General features: G+C 29.9%; 1 long non-coding RNA gene across 1 annotated transcript in view; it reads right to left on the bottom strand.

The window, feature by feature from the left end:
* The window catches only part of LOC148275616 (uncharacterized), a 178,498-nt gene that overhangs the window by 62,452 nt on the left and 94,362 nt on the right, over positions 1-21,684 (bottom strand). The window contains exon 2 of the long non-coding RNA XR_015823982.1: positions 3,699-3,743. This is a non-coding gene — a long non-coding RNA (uncharacterized LOC148275616). The remainder of the gene's footprint in view (positions 1-3,698; positions 3,744-21,684) is intronic.

Genomic DNA, 21,684 nt, shown 5'->3' with positions numbered 1-21,684 from the left:
TGAAAAATGTTTTTGATAACAATTATAAATTATTATTAATTGAAAACTCAATTTTCACTATAAACAATGATAAATAAGTCGAAATTATTTTTGAAAATCACAAATATTTTTTAATCATATTTCCTTGAGCACATTTAAAATTCGAAATACTTATCCTTTTTTTATTAATTTATGTCTGGAACGGTTTATTATTGAGTTGCATAGTTTAAATCTGCGCCATAAATTGGGACCTTTAACTCAGCCCAAAAGGCTTTTTATCTATCTTTATGTAATTTAAGTCCTTGCCAGTATATTTTTTTCCCAAATGGGTTCTTTTCAATATGCATATCACACTATTTTCTACCTTTTTCCCATTAAATCGATTATAAACCACGTTAATCGGAACGATTATGCTAATTTGATGGCCAGGAAAAGAAGAATAGAGTTTATGGCTCAGATATGCCCCTCCTTAATCCTCTGTTATCCTGCTACTTTTCTCAGAAGAGCATTAAGAAGTTTGTTTTTTGAGATTAAGATGAGCTTATATATTAGAAAAACAGCTTTAAAAAGAATAGAGAAAATAAACAATATTTTTTTTAATCCACTGCTGTCCAGTTTTGCGCGTATCTATCTTACATTGCGCTTCCCATCTCTTAACAAGACAAGAATACTTAGTTTAGATTTAGATTTATTAGTTCTATACTAAGCATAATATAATGGGATAGAATTCATTACTTGAGTGTATACCTTGATAAAGAAGCTAACATGGCTTTGAAAGCGGTCGGTAGAAAAAATAAATTATAATAAATTAATAATTAATAATAAAGTGGTTAAAAATTAAATTGTTTTTTTTAAATTTATTAAAATGAATTTATTCATTATGAGAATATTGAAAGAGAGGTAAAATAATACAGGGATTACAATTCCCCAGTAATGTTAATCCGTATCCGCTCCCTAAGTGGAGCATATGGTATCTACGAAATCTGTCGTCTGTCGTAACTCTGTGGCCAATTTTTAAAAATAAATGTTAGTATTTTCATAATCACTTACCCTATTTTCTATATTTCACGGTTTCGAGACGTACTCGTTTCTTCGTCATGACACTAATTACACTACCATGAAAACACCACTATACTCTCCAGCTAAAAGTTTTGACTAATTTTTTTTTGTTTTGCTTTTCTTTTTACTAAAGTTATAGATATTTGATGGTCTCACGTATTAATTAAGTCAACAAGTCATTTATACTTCACAAATATAAGATATTCACTTGTAAAAAATACATTTTTTTAAATAGATTAAATCATCAAAGCATAAAACATTAAGCTCCTGTAAAATAAAAAAAATCACTAGATACAACTTTTAAGCTAAGCGAGGCTGTATACACCTTTAACATATATATTAGTTGCATAAAAATATATAAAACCAACGTGCTCATAGAACACGTTCTATTAGAATCCTACACTTATAACTATTGTAATATTTAAGTACAACAACTTCGATGATGGTGTATAGTGGCATTTTCATGTTAGTATAATTTGTGTCCTGACGAAGAGACGGGTACGTGTCGAAACCGGTGAACATTGAAAAATCGGTAAATGGTTTTGTGAAAAAATTAACTTACATTTCCAAATAAGGTTTTACGTTTCAAAAGGTTTCGCTCTTTTCTTTATTTGCTACATAATTATTTAACAGGTTTATGATAGCGGCCATCTTTTGTGATTTTCAAATGATTTATGAAAGAATTTAACGCCCACATTATAATAGTTACGACTCTGATGGTTGCTTCACCGTCAATATTTTTTTATTTAATATTATTATTAGTTACATGTATTGCGTTGTTTAATTTTTATTGGCGATGGGGGAATATCGTTTAGTTAACCTTAGTATTTATAAATATCTGATTTGTAAATTACGTTAAAAAAAATGTCCGGTTAAAGTAGGAACCAGGAGCAGGGTTGTCTGGTTTTAAAAATTATAAATAATTTATTTTAATTTCAAGCCTGAAGAATCAAGTCAAACAACATAATTGAATTGGTCATTTGAGAAACCCATTAGTTCATCATTCTCAACTTTTCAAAAATTTCAGTAAAACCGTTTCTTACAAAATTTCAAATGAAATATATATATCTAACTTTAATATTAAAAAAATAAATAACTTAAAGCGTATTGGTTTAACATAAACCTTTATTTTTTATAAAACATTGGTTTTTTGACGGAATGAAGTAAGTTTCAAGTCAATGTCACATCTGACCAAAACCTGACTTATGGGGTTTTACAAATGTATTTATTTATTTAAACGCCTTTTAGGCTTTTTCATATTTTACATATAAAGACAGACATGTATTTTACAAAAAAGTAACAACAAATAAAGAAGATAAGTAAAAATAAAAATATGGAAAAAAAAATCATCTTTACTTATGAGTATATAAAATATGGGTATACCATATATATTTTATAGTACAAACATATATTGTAGAATAAAGAACAGTAGTGAATTTTTAAATAAAAAAAATAAAATAAAGAGTAAGAAAAATAAATGGGTATACATAATAATACATACAAATTTCGCAGTGGAGAGAACAGAAGTGCATTTTTTTGTATCCTTCATATTAAGGAATCTTTAAATTAGAAAAAATTAGAATAAATAATAATTTAGAATACAGATATAAGTCAATAAGCGGCACACAATTAAAATCAACATAGCATTATATAGTTCTTTCAATTTGAAGATAGTGAACTTATACACTTCATTTTTAAATTCAAAAGTGTTACTTTAAATACGTAGATATCTATATCATTTGTGTATTTATTTGGAAACGCATGAATTCTCCTTATTGGCGAGTGTGCAATGTAGTTTATCGTAGATACATTTACATAGAATAGTTGATTATATCGGGTAACCCGGCCCGGAACTCGGAAGTCAATTAGTTCTTACAGTTGGGAACATTAAAGGTTTCTTACATAGTTTTTCAAGTAATCAAGTTTGAAAGTGATTGTACTGTTAAAGTTCATTGCATTGTATTTTTAACCATATTGAATTTGACCTTGCAGTTTAAATGTGTTTTTAGTTTTACTTTATTAGTGATTTTTGTATTTCGATTAGTAAAAAGTACCATGTTAACTCGGGTTTCTTTTAAACATTCGTTTAAATCAGAACATACATTAATTTTCAAATAACTTTATTATTCCAAAACAGTATTACGTTTATGTAAAACAATATTAAATTCAATAATTTAGTAAACCAATTAATATTATATACTATGTTTCAATGTATTATACATAGTTAAATTAAGTAATTTTGTTGTTTTCTAGTATTATCTTTGTGTATTAAAATATTTTTAGTAAATTTTATTAATGTTATGTCACTGTTTAGAATTTTCCCCAACAATTTTATCGTTTCGATTCGTTTGCGTCAATTATTTTATGCCAAACTAGCGTCTTCTTTCTTTACTAAAATTTTTATAAACCACTATGAATGTTAGTTATACGTCGTATTTTATTAAGATAACTACTCAATTGACTGTTTAATTCCTGATAATAAGGTAGTTTCCTCGAAACCCGTCGACGAGTAATTGAAAATAAACGTGGTTTATACATTTTTTTTTATTCACGACTCTTATTTTGACGCCAATTTATTTACATTGATGTTTTTTTTTTTAATTTGATTCTTTCTTAAGTAAGTATAATTGTCGTATTTTAATAAAAATAAATATACTTACATAATTCCACCGATGGATGGACGGTTGAAACCCCAGTTAAAAAACCTGAAAAAAGGACAACGTCATTAAACAATTGATTTTTTTATTTTTTTTAAGCCAATCAACAGGCTTAAGTAAGCCCTAATAGATTGACATTAATGAGTTATACTTAATCTTAACATTCTTAACTCATGTGTGGCTATGCGGTAACGGATGTCTACCTCGGGTAAAAAACATTTAATAACTCTCTTATTTTTTTAAATAACCAACTCATATTTTTTGTAATCCTTATATGGACTTTTTTACACAAAAATAAGGAAACATTTTTATAAAAAATGCACGGGCTTTTTCTATAAAAAACAATTTCTTCATTTTGTAAAATAAATTAAAACAAACGAAAGAGATGCCAGTATTATAAGTGGTTTATTAAATTTTATAAGAAAGAGCACGAGAATATAGCATATCAGAAGACCGACAAGGACACTATTCGTTAGGGGCGGAGCTTGAGTGACCGAGAAAACAATACCGAAAGAGCACGATACAGAATTATACTACTTGTGGGACAGAGAACACATCAGTCGCGTGAAGTTTTTTGTAGTATACTGTGCTGACGCTGTATTTAACACACCGTGTTCCCGAAATGTTTCTACAATTTATTCACAATTTATCTGATTTAAATTATTTTTTGACAATTCTTGATGGAATTTCATTGTAATGATGTAATATTTACATACATTTACATATAAGTTATTAATCAAAAATACTTGGTACACTTCCACTCATTTCCACACTTAAGATAATATTTTGATTTCTATAAATCATCCTTACATTGTATAATATTCACCAGTCTGAAGATGTCCATTAGAGGATGAAAGCGCTAATTGGTCAAACAAATAAGTGGAAGTGTACCCAAGGAAGTGTGCAAAGTTATTTCATTTAAAGTGTTCAAAAAATTTGTTCCTAACTAGTTTTAAAAAACGTGTTTACGTTGTCATTTTTGTGTATGTTTAATTATGATTTGATTATATCACGTATTACGTACTATTATTTTATTTCTTACAAGTTTTTTTTGCTATTTTTTTAGGTTTTATTTCAATATTATTCTAAGAATATGTTTTAACAGCGTTTTTATTTATTCTAATAAAATCTAGTATTTATTTGCAATAAAAATTTGATATTCTTTTTTGCATTCAAATAAGAGTTGTATTAGCATAGCATACTTTCTAGTCTCCCGGTTGATCTATTTCCGCTAAATTCAGTCGTAAGTGTAATTCGGAATTCAGTCGACAACCAGACGCGGGCGGCAGCGCTTGATGGCGGGATTTTAAAAGGAATGAACACAATTTCTAACTTTATTTTGCATAAATATGCTTTAATTTTATATTTTTTATGTAACATCTTTAAATAAAGATCATTTTTAACACATACCATTGTAAATAATTTGGTATTTTAGCTTACATTTCAAAATATCTCGACTTATGCTTGTGGTCACATTGTGTTACACCACCGGCTGCAAAGGGATTATTCAGCACAGTCTTTTAAGAGTTAAAATCTACTTAAATTAACAAAGTGTAGAATTAACAAAAGGTATGCATATAACATAATCTAGGCGGAATTGGCAAGTGTGACATCGCGAGTCAGGAGAGACAACACCGCTTGCTTCTTAAATGCCTACCCTTGCTGTAGGAACACATCGACAGTACCGTTTAGTGAGATTTCGTTCACGGTTCTGAGGATTCTTGGCAGAGGGAAAATAATCCAAAGTTTGTTTTATATTTACCGACAGCAAAGACAGTATTGGTACGCAAGTTACGGCGAGGTACATTAAGGTTTATCTGAGCAAGGATATTATGGGCATCTATACAGATTTATACGAGTTACGCAAGGTACACAATATCTGCTCTAGAATACGCTTTTAGACAGATGTAGAAAAATAATTCTCGTGACCTTTGAAAATTCATTGATGAAATTCGCTTAGTAATAACAGTTTTTAGATTTCGATATTGTCCGAAAATGAGTTTTGTTAAAATGTCCAGTTTACTTAGTAAACCAAAGATAAAATCCCATTTAAAGCAAAATTTTTGTGAGGAGAGCCGCAATCTTTCGTAGCATACATCAGTTAGTTTTTCAATTGCGGTTAGTTGTAGGAACTCCAACTACGAGATAGGGCTCATTTCAACTATGATATTTTTGTGATTTGAGTGATGTGTATCAGATTGAATAAATACCAAAAAAATTGTACGTTTATTTCTTTTATCAAAATGCCGAAAATTGTAGAACTTTGATCTAGCCCAATTGTATACCTACTTAGCCGAAAACATTTTTGAGTTGGAATGGAGATATTTTCATCTGAGTTATATATTTTCAACTTGTAACATTTTGAACGTTCTAGACTTATTATTAGTATAAATACGAAACGTTAATTACTTTTGCCAGAAAAGGATCAGTCCGTTAAAGGTCTTTGGAAAATCAAAGGCAGTTGACCGTTGTAAATAAAAATAGTTACCATCCTTTTCAAGGAATTGAAACATTATTTTATTCGAGGAAATTACAATTTGCACAGATCAAAAGGAAGTGTTTGATCGAAATGTAGCCAATTACTTTGATTTTAGTAGTATTAATTTTATATCAATGAATAAATCAATGAACCTTGAGACTTGGAGGTATATTGTTCTAAATAAGGAATCGCAAGTAAAGAAGTTAGTTTTTAGCTTTTTCTAAGGTATTTTTCTGTTTTGCTACTGGCATTAACAAGATAATACGTTTATATTAACATATTAACAAGATAATACGTTTATCAATTATGTATTTACGAGCCAGTGGAGTGGCATCATAGAATGTGATTCTTTGTGACTTTGTATTTTTTAAAGTTAAATTGCTAAAATAAAATACAAAGAATAAATAAAACGTGCTTTTCCAAATGTTAATGGTGTTTAAAAAAGTACAACAATAAAACAAATTTAACAAATATCGATTAATAACTAACCAAATCCAATTCTATCAAAATCAACAGTTGTAAAACATTTAAGTCTGTAAGTGAAAATTCTTGATTGAAGTTCATTGTAATTTATTATATAAATACAAGACGAGTGCCAATCATTTAATAGAAAATAAACATTCCTTTGAATTAAAAAATCATGTAAAAATAATTCATATTGCACCTAAAGGCCATTAACTTGAAAAATTAGCATTTCTCGAAATTATTAGATAAATAGATTAAAAAATAAACCCGACGTAGAATTACTTAATGAACAGATAACACACGTGCATTCTCCATTACTTTACCCATTGTAATATAATTTTACTAATGACTTTTCACCCTTTTTTTTTCAAAAATCATTATTTACAAAACCACACTCACGAAGGATGGGACACTAAAAATAAAATAAACTACTAAATCTCATTAAAATAGCATTAAATAAACTCATTAGTTCACCCGAAGAAAAAATATTGATAATTATCCTTAAAAAAAAAAAAACTTTATTTAATTTACTTTCATATAACTTTAAATGATCTATCCTTACCTCTGTTTTGTAAAAAAACGTTGAACTCTTTTATAAAGATACCAGTCTCGAAGATGTCGCGATTTTTGTGGATTTGTGGATTCAGGTATCACTCGTCTTTTATTTACATAATAAATTTCAATAGTTTTATTTATTTGTTGATGTATTTTTTTATCAAGTCAAAACTCTACGTCCTCTTCGTAAACCTTCGATTTTTTTGTCTTTCAGGGCTAAGCTAACAGATTTTAGGGCAAATGGCGAGCCTCAGGCGCTACAAAACCTGAGCAACTCCAGCTTAGAGATAGGAAAAGTCCCTGACAGAAAATTCAAAGGCATTTTACAAGGCTTTAAAGTAACAACCCTACCAAACGCCTAAGATACGGGAGGTTTATCACTTTCCTGTCCAAAACCGAAGCCGATTACGAAACGGGAGACGGATTAATCATGAATAAGAGGCACTGTATGGTGAACCCAACATTGTACAATTTATTAAAATAGGAAGATTTAAATGTTTAGGCCATGTGCACAGAATGAATGATAATCGTGCCCCAAGATTCTTAATACCACTCCGGAAGGCAGACGAAGCAGAGGCAGACCAAAATTAAGATGGCTGGATAATGTGGAAAGTAGCGTTATATCAATTGCCCTGACAAATTGGAAAAGATCTGCAGGGTACAAGGAATAATGGAGACAGATTGTGGATGAGGTCAGGGCTCACAACGGGCTGAAGCTCCACTGATGATGATGATAAATTTTTATGATTGACGTGTTTTTCACTCAAAATTTCTTCTAAAAGAACATATCTAGAATTTTATTTTCGGATGACATGAGACTTTTGAAAATAGAAAAAAAAATTCTTAGATATATCACTACGCAAAAATTAACATTGGTCATAAAAACGATGAATTAGGTATCAAAATGTACCATCGATAAATGTTTAAGAGATTGGATGCATATATTATTTCACATCATAGTGGAACTAGGTAGAAGTAAAATGGATTGTCTGTCTTCGGAGACAAATCAAGTCGGCCCCATTTGCATTTTTCTCTTTCGATAATTTTACCATGGAAAAAGGAGACAAGTCGAATTGACTCGGTTCTTTTCATCATTTTATGGGTTCAATCTGTTTGTGATTACATGACGCTGTTTGCCCAAAATAAACAGAAATTTACGTGATCAGCTATGTCGATTATCGTTTCAAATGTTTTGTTTTTTAATTTATTTGATTATTGTTAGTGTTTTAAAATGTTCTAGCAGGCAACAGTCGAGTATCGCTGACTGTTCCATGCTAGGGAATTCGGCCCTTTGGGCATCATGTAATCTGCCCTCCGGGCCTCATTTTACGCCCTGCGGGCTTTAATTTATCTCCGTTTACCGTGTTTTCACAGAACGATTAAAATTTAAAACTATCATTATCGCAAAAAACTTTTTTCTATTGGCCATAATTTGAGCAAACGTTTCACTCCTGTATAAAACTATCTTAATATTGTTTGGCAACGTTACATGTTTTAAGTATAGTGTATTGCAGTGTCTTTTCGCCATATTTATTTCAATATTTAAAACAGCTCACCTTTCCATACTAGTGAACCTGATATTACAATCATAAAATGCGAAAGTGTCAACCACTCTACGAGACATTATTTTCTTCACTCGGTTTTTTTGTGTTTTTTAACTAAGAGCAGTTATCGAGTCAACTCCGCTTGTCTGGGATACTCGTACTATTTTACATGCAGAACAATATTATTTATCTGCCAAGACACCAATTTAAGAATCTCTCATATTATTATGATTTATATTGTATAAACAAAATATCCTTATTTTCATCCCTCTAATTAACAGCTTAATTAGGGGATAATATTGTATACTCTCAGCTTAACTGGAGCATTTATCTTAAGCAGACACTTAGTTATATCAGAATCTTGCCTTCACTATTACAACATTAGCTGAAGGAACAATGAGTATTAGACCAAACATACTGGTGTATAATTAGAGTAACTAATTATCTGGAAATCATTCCCGATAGTTAATATGTGATAATGTTGATTACATATGAATTCACAGATAAATAATAATTTTGAGAGATAAATACAATATATTATGTACGAAATTTAGGTATATTGTTGGTGACAACTATATATCTACAGTTGTCTGCATACCCACACAGCTTGGCAAGTCATTCTAGATTGGTCTCTCCTAACAAACAGTCGCTCTCTTACCACAATATAATAAGCATTCAGAATAAACCACAGTCAACTACAATAAGTCTTATTATTGAACTTCACATACCACTATGGGAGGATACCGTAAGGAATGTAGATATATTGTTGGTGACAACAATATATCTATAGTCGTCTGCATACCCACACAGCTTGGCAAGTCATTCTAGATTTGACTCTCCTAGCAAACAGTCGCTCTCTTACCACAATATAATAAGCATTCAAAAAAAAATTGTTAAATATTTTTTGAACCGTTGATATATAAATAAATAAATAAAGTACCTAATGAAATGTGCTCCGTATATTCTTATCGATTTTTAATTACGTTACTTTTCTTGGTCTATATTAAAATCCTCAATTCTCGTTTAATAAATTTTAACAGTGTTATGCACCCATATCATTAAAAAACAATTTTTATAAGGAAAATTATTGATAACTTTAGTTACAATTTTTACCTAAATCATTAAAAATGAGTTTATTTTTTGGTTCAAAAACTAATTCAATATTTTTTCATTTGCAGCTGTCAAGTGCAAGCGAAGAGTCTTTGTAATATGAACGTAGTCCTAGCCTTCTGTTTATATGTATGTATGTTTATGCTTTTATTTCAGAAATATAGTATCTTTTTTCCCCTTTGGACCTGAAAACTCTGGAGTCCAAAGGAAAAGCTTCCTTTGCGAAGTATTAAATTGTTTCTCAGTGTCTTGGAATTGCATTTCCTCTCCTTTTTGTTGCATTTATCATGTCAAGAGATACTCGTGCAGTTTTGATGGACGAATTTTATTGGATAGCTGCAGATAAGAGCATTCCTCGAAAATGTACATTTCTTTATTAAACTGTAATACTAATTGTTTAAATTATTTTTTTTGACAATTCTATGTGGAATTACATTATAATAATGAAATTACTTATATTATGTTGTAAAATGTTGTTTTTTTTTATTTAAAATATTTTTTTTTGTATTTATAACAAAAAGATTTATGGTTAATAAATTAACTGTTTTTAGTGCACGCCTATAAGCACTTTTATATTTTTAATTACAAATAAAGAATACAGTTTTATTATTGATTTATTCATTGACGGACTGATGCAGTCTCAATTATAATGGACTCAGTATTGATGTAGACATTTTTAACTGTAAGTTGGATTTATTTAGAAAATTTCTTCATGAAGTTGATTATTTGGGATAGTTGCTGAATGTACATCTTGAGTGAATTATGCTATGTATATGTACTGCATGTAATGTATATGATTGTGTATGTTTTATATATGCGTTCATGTGTGTGCGTGGATGACTCGGGGAGTGCATTCGGTATTTTCATTTATTACCAATGATAACCTCCATGGAAAACGCAAATGATAACAATTATTCTTTTCTCACTTGAATTTCTTGTTTATTTATTTATGTGTGACATTTCATGTTAAATCTTTTGCATAATTTATGAAAACTTAATTGGTCTTTTTGTGTTACAAAATCGTTATTTTGATTACTTTTTATGTATGACTGTATGTTTTCTGAAAAAAAAAAAAAATTCTAACAATGGTAAATATAATTTATTATAATAAATACAGGTACTAATTTAATAAAATACAGCTTTATAAAATTAAAACTAGAACAAAAATAAATTAAAAATACTACCTCAAGTCAAGATCCGGTCTATCTTAGTGAATTTTTTAATCTATGAAAACTTACACCAAAAAAGACCAGATTTTGTCTCAAGTCTACAATACGACATAATCGGGACATTGGTGCATGAAAGCCATAGTTATTTTGTATGCAAAATAGAACCAGGATCGTGGACAAGTGTTTTGGACTCGATCGCTACTCTAGAGGCTATACACTTTAATATTCCACCGTCCTTGGACTGGGACATAAAGCGTAAAACGATCACCTTGTCTACTTGTAATACATGATCAAGAAACATTGCATGTTCTTTTCTAATACTACGTCTTATGCGCCACCGGTTTCAGACGAGAGTTTGACGATAATGGTCATAAATTTACTATATTTTTACGAGGGTATTGCAATGACGTCCCAATCTATAAATGAACTCCCATTATGCAGCTCAATCACTAACAACTATCGATAATAAGTGTTTATAGCGACGTGATAACAATTTCTCACCCTGGTTGTTTATTGTATTCGCGATCACAATGAAACATCCGTGAACAACTAATGTTAAATGTCAAAAAACTTAGGTTTCGCGACGTATAATCCTGCTGCGCCATCACATATTTGAATTTCACCGGTGTTGATATGAAAAATATTCCAAAACTGCAATTTCCATGTATTTATTTATTTATTTTCATGCTATTTATTGCATTTATCCAGCGATTGGCAAGCTAAATGTCAAGAAAAGCAGTCGCCATAGAAATTGTAATTTAATTTTTACTTTTTTGTATTAGATACTCCTTAATATTTTGCAAATGCAATAAATTGTATTATTCTTTATTTAAATGCCAATTTTTTGCCAATAAACTGTATTTATTTACAAGAAAAACAAACCGACACAAACGTCGACTTAGAGATTACACACACATTGATTTATGATTGCGATAACTTAGGCATTTGTTCATTGTGATCGCTCAAATGCTAATCATGTTTTTAAGCACGCCAATAGTCATTTATGATTGAGCTACTAGAGGACTTAAACATGATTTTTTTCTACGTATTAAACCAACAAACGATAAAGTTGAATCAAAAAATATTATTGGTTATGAAACTTATCACTCATATTTCTATTATTCTTTTCATCGTCATAATTTAGTTTCCGCACCTAATAGTGCTTAGAGCACTGCATTGGTACACCAATTGCAGCGCATCTTTATCATTTTTGTTACACGAATGTAAGGTTATCAGTCTTAAGCTTCATGTACCAGTCTAGGGACTATGAAATAATCTAGTGTAAGAACACCCTTTCAAATAATATTTCATATCAACCATATCGGGAATCGAACCCGAGACTTCTTGCATGGTAGGTAAATTCGCTGACCATTAAACCACAAAGCCGGCAACTCTTATATCATCAATTTTTTATTATATTTTTTTTATACGTTCATGCAAAATCATTTAATATCTCACATGACTTATGAGATTTTTTTATTTAACTGTTTAACTAAATATCCCCGTAAATAAATGATTCCAACAAAAAAAAAAATACACCACGGTTAGTTTACTAATGCAGTGCCCTATGCACTTTTAATGCGAAAAGGGGATAAATGAATTACAATCTAAATTTTATGATAATGTTTTTATGCAAAATAAAATTCTTTGTTCAAAAAACTAAATTTTAAAAATTAGTGATATAGATTATAAAGTATAAATAATACAAAAAATAATATTGGAATGTGGTTTGTTTATAATTGGTTTACCTAGTAAGATTTCCTTACAAATATTTTTATGTCTCTAATATTTTATAAAATTTCAAACTTAAAGCATTTTGACAAAGCTAAAAACCATGTTTATTTCCATCAAAGACATCGTAAAATGAACGCCAACTTGTGAGCGTATTGGAAAAAGCCACATCAATTGAAAAGTTGGTATTTCTTCTTCATAAAAATTATTACGACATTCCTAACTCGGTCAAATAGCAAATAAGTTTATCGATTGTCTGACGATCACGAATCACAGACCGTTTTGATAGTATTTCTTATGTAGCAAAATTCCATTAGAAGATTTTGGGTAATATTTTAGTGTCAAAATCTCGTGAAAAATGTCGATAGAAGATCGTTGTAATTTATTACAGAAATACATTATATGATACTTAAATCCACGAATTTGGAGTAACCAGCTATCGGTTATATCATTTTTACGACTTTCTCTAAAGGCTGGTATATTTAACAATTTACAACGGAAATGAAGATCATTTTGGGACAGAAAATATGGAAGTCTTCTCAATTTTAACTTTTCATTGGCAGGTTTAATAAGCCACTTAATTACATTCACCATTCCGCATGTTTGAACACCCATATTTCTTCGATTCTTCAACCTGTTGAATAAACTAAAGTTAGAGAGCCGAAAAACTCCTGATGGCTTGTGTAATGAGGAAGTTTAGCTGTTTTTTATTTGTTAGTAGACTCAGTCTAGGCCAAAAAAATACTATTGTATATTCATGTATGGTATTATCATTTTTTCATGTTTCGTAATCCTCACTAAAATGTTGAACCAATACCGGCCGTAACGTCACTAATTCAAGTCGGTGAGTTTTTCTGACATTAAAAAGTAAAACCACGTACAATTTTCAAAACAATTATTCGTACCTGCTAAACGTCAAAACACGCTACACATCAAAATACATGGCTACGCCGGAAACCGTAAATTCATAATAATAAAACTACGCATTAGTTGATTCGTCATTGTAATCACGAATTAACATGAACCGATAACGTTTCAAAGTAGTTCATTTATATTAAAAAAAAATTTATGATCCAACAATGTTTGAGTATGTTCAAATGTTTGCAGACTGGCTGGATTTCCTCTCTAGAGAGTTATTTATATTTAAATTTATTTCAACAAAAAGAGAATACAATTTTGAGAAGGGAATATGAATGAAATTAAAATATTTATTATTTTTGACGTACATTTTGAGGAACTTTACTGTACAATTAAATGCTCTTATTTTTACCAGGTGTAAGAAAATAGTTTTTTACCCAATTTACAGTATCCTGACTTTTCTTATTTGCGTTCTGTCTACAGAGAATAATTAAGGGTACTATAAGCAAATCTAGCTTAATCCACCTTTCTTCATTTTGAGCAAATGACAAAAAAAAATCGAGGTTTTTTGTATTTAATATTTTCAGTATCAAATGTTAGTATTTTATAGGTAACTGGTGATGAAATAATCCTGATAACGTCAAAAATAAGAACTGAAATAGTATGTTTAATTTTGTATATTGCCAACTTTGATATTCAAGTAGAGGTAGCCATGTTTACAACAAACCCAAAAACAGATTCTCACAAATAGAGCCTTTCTTTATTTATTTTATTTATTTATATATTTGACAGACTTATGCAGTCCATTCTTACAATAAAATAAAAACAGGCACTAATAAAATAAAATATAACTAAATAAAATTTAAGCTAGTACAAAAAATAAAATACTTGTATTTTTAACATTGACTCCATTTTTCCGTAAGTGTAGTCTCCCTTCTTGAGGCCGATTATCCATGCTATTTTTCTTAGCAAACGATGTTGCACCGATTCGATATGATTTAACTGGCCTTGATAGAAGGAAAACCAGATCACAGATGCGTATTCTAAAAGAAGACGAACAAGTGAGCAATATATTGTTTTAACCGTGAACATATTAGTAAAGTCACTAGATGTCCTGCTAACAAAGCCTAAGAGTTTTAGTGACTTGTTAATCATAGTATCAATATGTTCATTAAAGGTAAATTTACAGACTATGATAACTCCGAGATCCTCAATAGACTTGAATACATCTTAATTAATATTTTCTATTTAGTAATCAAAGGAGATGGTTTTTTTTATTCTATGAAAAGACATTATTTTACATTGTTTAATATTTAATTCTAGGTAGCTTCTAAATATTAGTGACCGACCAAAGTTTCAGTTTCCGGTTTGTTTTAGGCCAGTTTCGGCCAATTAGTTGAATTTTGGCTGCGGTTTCGGTTTCTGTCAAAATTGACCGAAACATCGGCTCAGCCAAACCTCTTTTATACTTGTTAATAACTTATAGTTGTAGCGTAAATTAAAGATTTTTTTTATTTTTAGTAACCTTGTATTTAAATTTATTGTGAACAGGTACTCAGTTTATAGTGACACAATTAGGAACGACTTATACTTGTAAACTTGCCACAACTCGCTAGAAAATTCGTGCTGAGTCGGGTTATATATATAACATAACAACGAACCAAAAGGTGTTAAAAATAAACATGTTTCCTCATTAAATTTATGCCTTTTATTTCATTGTGTATTATATTAAATACTTATTTTAATGAACTCGTATGATTTAACAAAAAAAACGACGAACTTCAAGCGTTTTGAAGTAATTTTAAACCTATTAAAAAAACGTTTCGCTTTCTGTTTTAGCCAAAACTAGGTTTCTGCTAAAAATCTTGTTTCGGCCAGTCAGTTATAATTATTGATGATTATTATAAAATAATAAATAAACTTATCAATGAAACTTCTTGTTTTAGTTTTAGTTTTTATTATTTTGACCAACGAGCGCTTTTGCCTAAGTAGGCATCTTCAAGATTGGTGAATTGTTTATAACATTTGCAGTTTTTATACTATTCTTTACATATATTATTATCTCCAAAATAAACCAAAAAATTTCATTGATAAGTTTATTTATAATTTTATCGTAATCATTAACCATGGAGTTTTATCAAGAAATATCAAAGAAAAAACATTAAGTTATAATTATAGTAAATAATTGTATTCTGAATAAGTTTCAATTCATGTCTCACTTTTAAAGGTTTTGGATTTTGTCGAGTTCACAAGTTATACCCTCAATTGGTACAGTTTTTTTTTAGTTCTTTTATGAGCTCTTCATTTCGCAATCAGCCAAAATCCTACAACTTTATATGGTTTTTCTTGCCATAATATACCAAAACATGATTATTTTCTTTAGCAATTTTGCGTTATGATTCCCAGAGCCATAATTAGCATTATTCTTCCAAGATGTATGTGTTTGTACGGTGAAGCAGTTAGTTAATTCACTCTAGGGAAACATATTTCTTTCCTAAAACTTTTATACATAAACCACTGTTGACTTTGTCTCGGAACTTCTACGATTGATTGATGATACTCGGTAAAATTTTATGGAAGAAATATATTCCGAGTGTCAGAAATGTAGGAAGGTATAGAATATTAAGAATCGGAAAATTTTGAGTAAAGTAAGCTTAAAATATATTCAGTTAACTTTTTATATACTGTGCTACAAAATTCTTTTACACGCGGTGATGTAACATAATATAACCTCAAGTAAAATACAGAATATTCAGAAGTTCATTTATTTGAAAAAAAAAAAAAATATTTATAAATATTTGTGTACTTATAATTTACCCAGGCTATTTATTTATTAGAAAATGATAACCAAGTTGTGGCAGAGAGGGGTGCAAAGCTCGGACCTCTGATCCCTGGGTCCGTGACAGTAGCGACGGGACCATACCCCGGTTAATTATTATATTCACATAGATTGCTTCTAACAGCAAAAAATAAATTATGAGGCTTAAAAAAGTGAAATTATACAGTGCCCCAGATTTTAATTAATCAACTGGGGCCCGCAGGGCCAATAAAGCAAGGCCCAGAGGGTCTAATTTCCTAGCATGTAACAGTCGGTGATTGCCAAATGTTGCCTGCTAGTATATTTTAATTACCATAAAAAATAAGATTTGTAACAATTTGATAATTATTTCGGGTATGACTGAAAGTTGGAATTTAAAAAAATAAATAATTTTAGATATTTTTATTCTTTGGTGGTGACATTCTCGAAGTTTGACTGTATCGACTATACACAAAATAATAAAATATATGTGGTGATAGAAAAATATCTTAAACGAATTATTGTGTATAATGATGTGGAACAAAATATTTCTTAATTCCAAATATATGGTGATTTCATATATTTATGTACTAAGTTGTATAATTGTTGTGTCCGGGAGGATTATCTGTGTGAAATAGAACCATTATCTTAGACGGGTATTTTCTGCTAGATAACTGTTCTTAGGCGGATATTCTGAAAAAGCAAATCAATTGGAGAAAAATACGATTCGTAGTGTAGTAATTTTTTAATGTCCCGGGTTAGATTTCTTGAAAAGCCTAAAACAATATTTGTTTGGAAATATGGTTTTACATTGAGATATTTCACATTCATTTTTTGACAATTACAACCCTAAAAAAGGTGAACACTTTTGGCAAAAAAAAAGAGCATTTTCAAAAAGGTAAGCATTTTAGGCACCCTAAAAAGGGTAAACAATTTCACGTTTAAAAGGTTGATTATTTTTACAACCCTAAAAAGACGAGAATTTTTTACACTTTTAACGAGTAAGATTGTAAAAGATATACCAGACGTCGTTTTTTCAGCCTCGTGGTGTAATGTCCGGCACGTTTGTCTACAGTGCATGAGGTTTCGGGTTCGATTCCCGAAATTGTTGATATAAAATATTAATTTAAAAGGGTGTTTACATACAAGAATATTTCATAGTCCCTGGACTGGTATCTGAAAGTAAGAATGATCCTCTTGCTTTTATGTAGCTAAAATGATCAACACGCTGCGATTGGTGTACGAATGCGGAGCCCTATGCACCATCAGGTTTGGAAAGGGAATGGTGATGATGATACCAGACTGAGTATACCAGAGCGAGATCTTATGCACAATTTTTCGCACCCAGAGTTAATTTGAGCTAGCAGTTGCTCCAAATAATTGGGCCAATCTGAAAAATGAAAAAAAAAAAAAAAAAATATTTTTGCATAATATTTATATTTATTTATTAATGTTTTTGTTTATGAACGCACTTAATCTATTTAAAGAATAGTAAACACGTATTTTTCAGGCACAATTAAAACATAATACAAATAAAGTAAATTAGAGCTAGAACAAAAAAAATAATACTTACTTGTATATAACGTAATGTAAAATCCGTTAGGAAATTTATGAATGATTAAAAATTTCCATTAAGGATTAAGTTTAATAAATCCATTTTTTCTTAAAATATCCACATTTAATTTTTATTCTTTCCTCTTCACATAATCAATACTAATTAACTTTTCTGCATACAGATTTCCTTCGAGTAAAAAAAAAATAATAAAAAAAAACCTTCTGTGTCATATTATTGTGTACCTTGTAATTCATCATTATTTGAAGTTTTTTTTTGACATAAGTTTTTTTTTCTTCTGTTTTTCATAATTTTTATATTGTTTAATTTATCCTTTTTATACAGGTAAACATTTGTCTTTCTAATTTATGCCATTCGAGTATGTATTTTTTATTGAGTATTTATATAGGATAATTTATATAGTGCCATTTTCGTGAGTAGCGTTTCCATTAATCTTAAATCTTAATAATTACATAAGAGCTAGATTAAAATACGAGTTGCAGCTACATAGAGCACCGACGTTTAGAAATCAACCCCCTCTTTGCACTGCACAAAAAAAAAGCTAGAAGTGATTTTAATTTGTAAATAATATAACAGTGTGTAAAATGGTAACTTAAACCAGCCATTGACAGGCCGTAGGCCCTGTAAATGCCTGGACTTTCATATTCCCTTATCTTGAATGTTCAGAATCCCTGTTCTCGTTCGTTAATTTTAATGACTCTCTAGGGGGTGAAATCCAATCTTTGTCTACAAACATTTGGACGAACTGAAAAAAATGTAATAAAACCAACTAATCCAAGAAGGAGTTTTATAATTGGAAAATTGTTCTCAGGCGTTGCCTTGTATGTGAAATTATCTAATCATATAAATATCTTAAAAACGAAAAAAGGTTTCAGCTCTGTAATTCGACTAAAATCAACAGATGGAAGAATTGAGGAATTATAGATGTTCATATATGGACTAAATAGTGAATATTACACAGTGTGTAAAGTGGCTACTTAAACCAGCCAATAACAGGTCATTGGGCCTGTTAATGCTTAGACTTCCACATTCCCCGGTTTAAAATGTTCTCCATCTCTGGAATCTAGATTACATGTCCTGCAGCTGCAGAGCGCATGAGCAGTTAAAAATCTATTTTGGTCTTATACTATCTCATACTGTTAACTAATGTATACTTTTGAGTTTTCTCAAACCTGGGTGTTCTGTGATGTAATTTACCACTGTAATTGGGCCTCCTGGTCTGCTGTGGTGCAAAAAAAAATATAATAATAATAAATAAATAAAAATAAAATACTTTTTTTAAAACTTTTGTACAAAATGGTTTATACTTTTTTAAAATTTTTTTTCACCGTTCAATTATAATTATGTTTAAGGTTCATTGAACTGTATATACATAAATAAATAATATGGAAATATTGGCAAACGAGTGTATATTGGCTAAACAAGTATTTATTCCGCAAATTCAGTTACTTTTTTGTGTTAAAGACATGATGTCTAGTCCGCATGTTGTCACCTGCAATATGCACGATTTATATACTTGTTTTTAAAATTTTATAAGGACTTCTTTATTTTCAAAAATACATTTAAGTTTGCCGAAAGCAGCCTAACTAAGCCCCATTTTTTTTGGTAACTCCGCTATCTGGTTAACTTTACCAAATTTGACTTTGTGTTCTAGATATACGAGTTCATCAACCACTTCGATTTTTTTTATTGTTTATTAAAATGTGTTGTCCTGTTGGACTCATAATCTTTGTTTTATAAATATTTATTTCCAAAGCAATCATTATTTATTTATCAATTATTTCTTCATGGCCATCGAAGTTTGTTCAGAACATTATCACAATCTAGACGTTATAACAATTAAAGTCAAACACGCTGCGTTTTTATAGCAACTTATTTTTATTTAATTTCTTTTTTACATTTATGTATGAAAACGTTTCTCCAAAATATCCATATTGATTTTGAAAACAAAATTAATTATCACAAATCCACTTCATGTATTTTGTCGGTATTTGTAGTGTGTGATATTTCACTATTATTAAATATATAAACGAGTTAACACAACTTTTTCCTATTTAAAAAGACAAGCATTTTCGACACAATTTTCTGTCTAAGCCTTTTGTCGGAAGTGATTGACCATACGGTTGACGGTCCATTGGTTCTATGTCTCTGTTTGTCAGGGTTTTTGGGACAATATCCAATTACGATTTTTGCAACCGAGACAAATTTTCCTTCCAGAACCTTTTATAAGTTTTATTGCTTTACCGTCTTTTCGTATCTAGAGAAAAATTTATTTGAAAGTTGTGATCTAAAAACGGTGTTTTAATAATTTCAGTATTTTTTTAAAAAAACGATAACTCTTTTACTTAAATTTATATGTTTGACTTTCAAAAACTTTGAATAAAATCGTTTTTCTGTGGGGTAGATTTTTTTTTAGTAATTTTATGATACAAACAAAAAAAACATTACTGTCACAAAATTTTGTTTAACTTAAAAGCTTAATTTGTTGTAACAGAGAGGGAAAACATTTTTGAGAAGGTGATATAGAAGTCTAGACATTTACGGGGCTTATGTGTCACATTCACTATTCTGTTTATGTTTAAACATCCACATTCCTCAACTGTTCCATTAGTCAACTTTTTGAGGAACGGTGGATGTTTAAACATGGGGGCAGAATTATGAATATTTTTGTTATTCTGCCCAAGTATACTATGGAAATTTCAATCCACATAACTCCCGACGGAGGAAATTCAGCCTATCTGCAAACATTTGCTGTCACTCAAAACATTTTTGAATAAACTAGCTGGTAACAAATGTTTAAAAATTAGAAAATGGTTTTCAGGCGTTGCTTAGTAGGTGAATTGGTTGAGCCGGATAAGTCTCACGCCCATGATAAAGGTTTCAGCTCATAAACTTTACAAAAGACAACAGATGGAAGAGTTGAAAAAGTGTGGACGTTTAAACATAGACAGAATGGGGAATTTTACACAGTGTGTAGGGCGGTCACTTAAACCAAACAATGACAAGTCATTAACCCTGTAAATACCTAGACTTCCACATTCCCTTATCAAAAGGGTTTTTTTCTCTGTGGCAACAGAAGCAGACCTCTTTGATAGCTTACCTAAAAAAAAACTACGTTGCCAATGAATTATTTTGATTAAATTGTTCATAAAATAACTTAATCTATGGTAAGTGGTGGAAATTTTCATTATAATTTATTATTAGTATTCATTATACTTAAGAAACGTTGCTTAACTGCTACAAACAAGCAAAAATACTGTTTTAGACTTTTCATGAAACTTGGTAAACAGAGCACATAATATTTTCTCGCTGAGAAAGAACAGATTATTCTACTCAAGCAGCCTGCAAAGTTTGTAAAAACGTTTGTAAGATTCAAAGATTTTCTCAAAATTTTCTCAGAATATTTTTGAATTTTCGTATGAAATTCTGAGAATCACTGACCCATTATTTTTAGTCATCTGATGAGTAAAATACATATTTTTCAATTTAATTTTTATCAAGTTTTCTACGTGCTCTGACAGATGAAGACTACAGTTCTGTATATGAAATATACCCAAATCGACTCAATGGCTACTATCGGGTAAAAATCCTAACATAGAGAATAAAATGGACATAAGTTCGCCTCGTTATATAGTCGTTGACGTATTCGCCTAATGTACTTGAGGATCTGGGATCGATTCCTGCCATGATGGACGTGAAGCAAATGCA

The sequence above is a fragment of the Micrasema longulum genome, unplaced genomic scaffold (assembly GCF_059751315.1).
Source record: "Micrasema longulum isolate JH-2025_06_02 unplaced genomic scaffold, ASM5975131v1 h1tg001376l, whole genome shotgun sequence".
Taxonomy (NCBI): domain Eukaryota; kingdom Metazoa; phylum Arthropoda; class Insecta; order Trichoptera; family Brachycentridae; genus Micrasema; species Micrasema longulum.
Note: the sequence above shows the minus strand (reverse complement) of the source record. Positions and strands in the feature narration are given on the sequence as shown.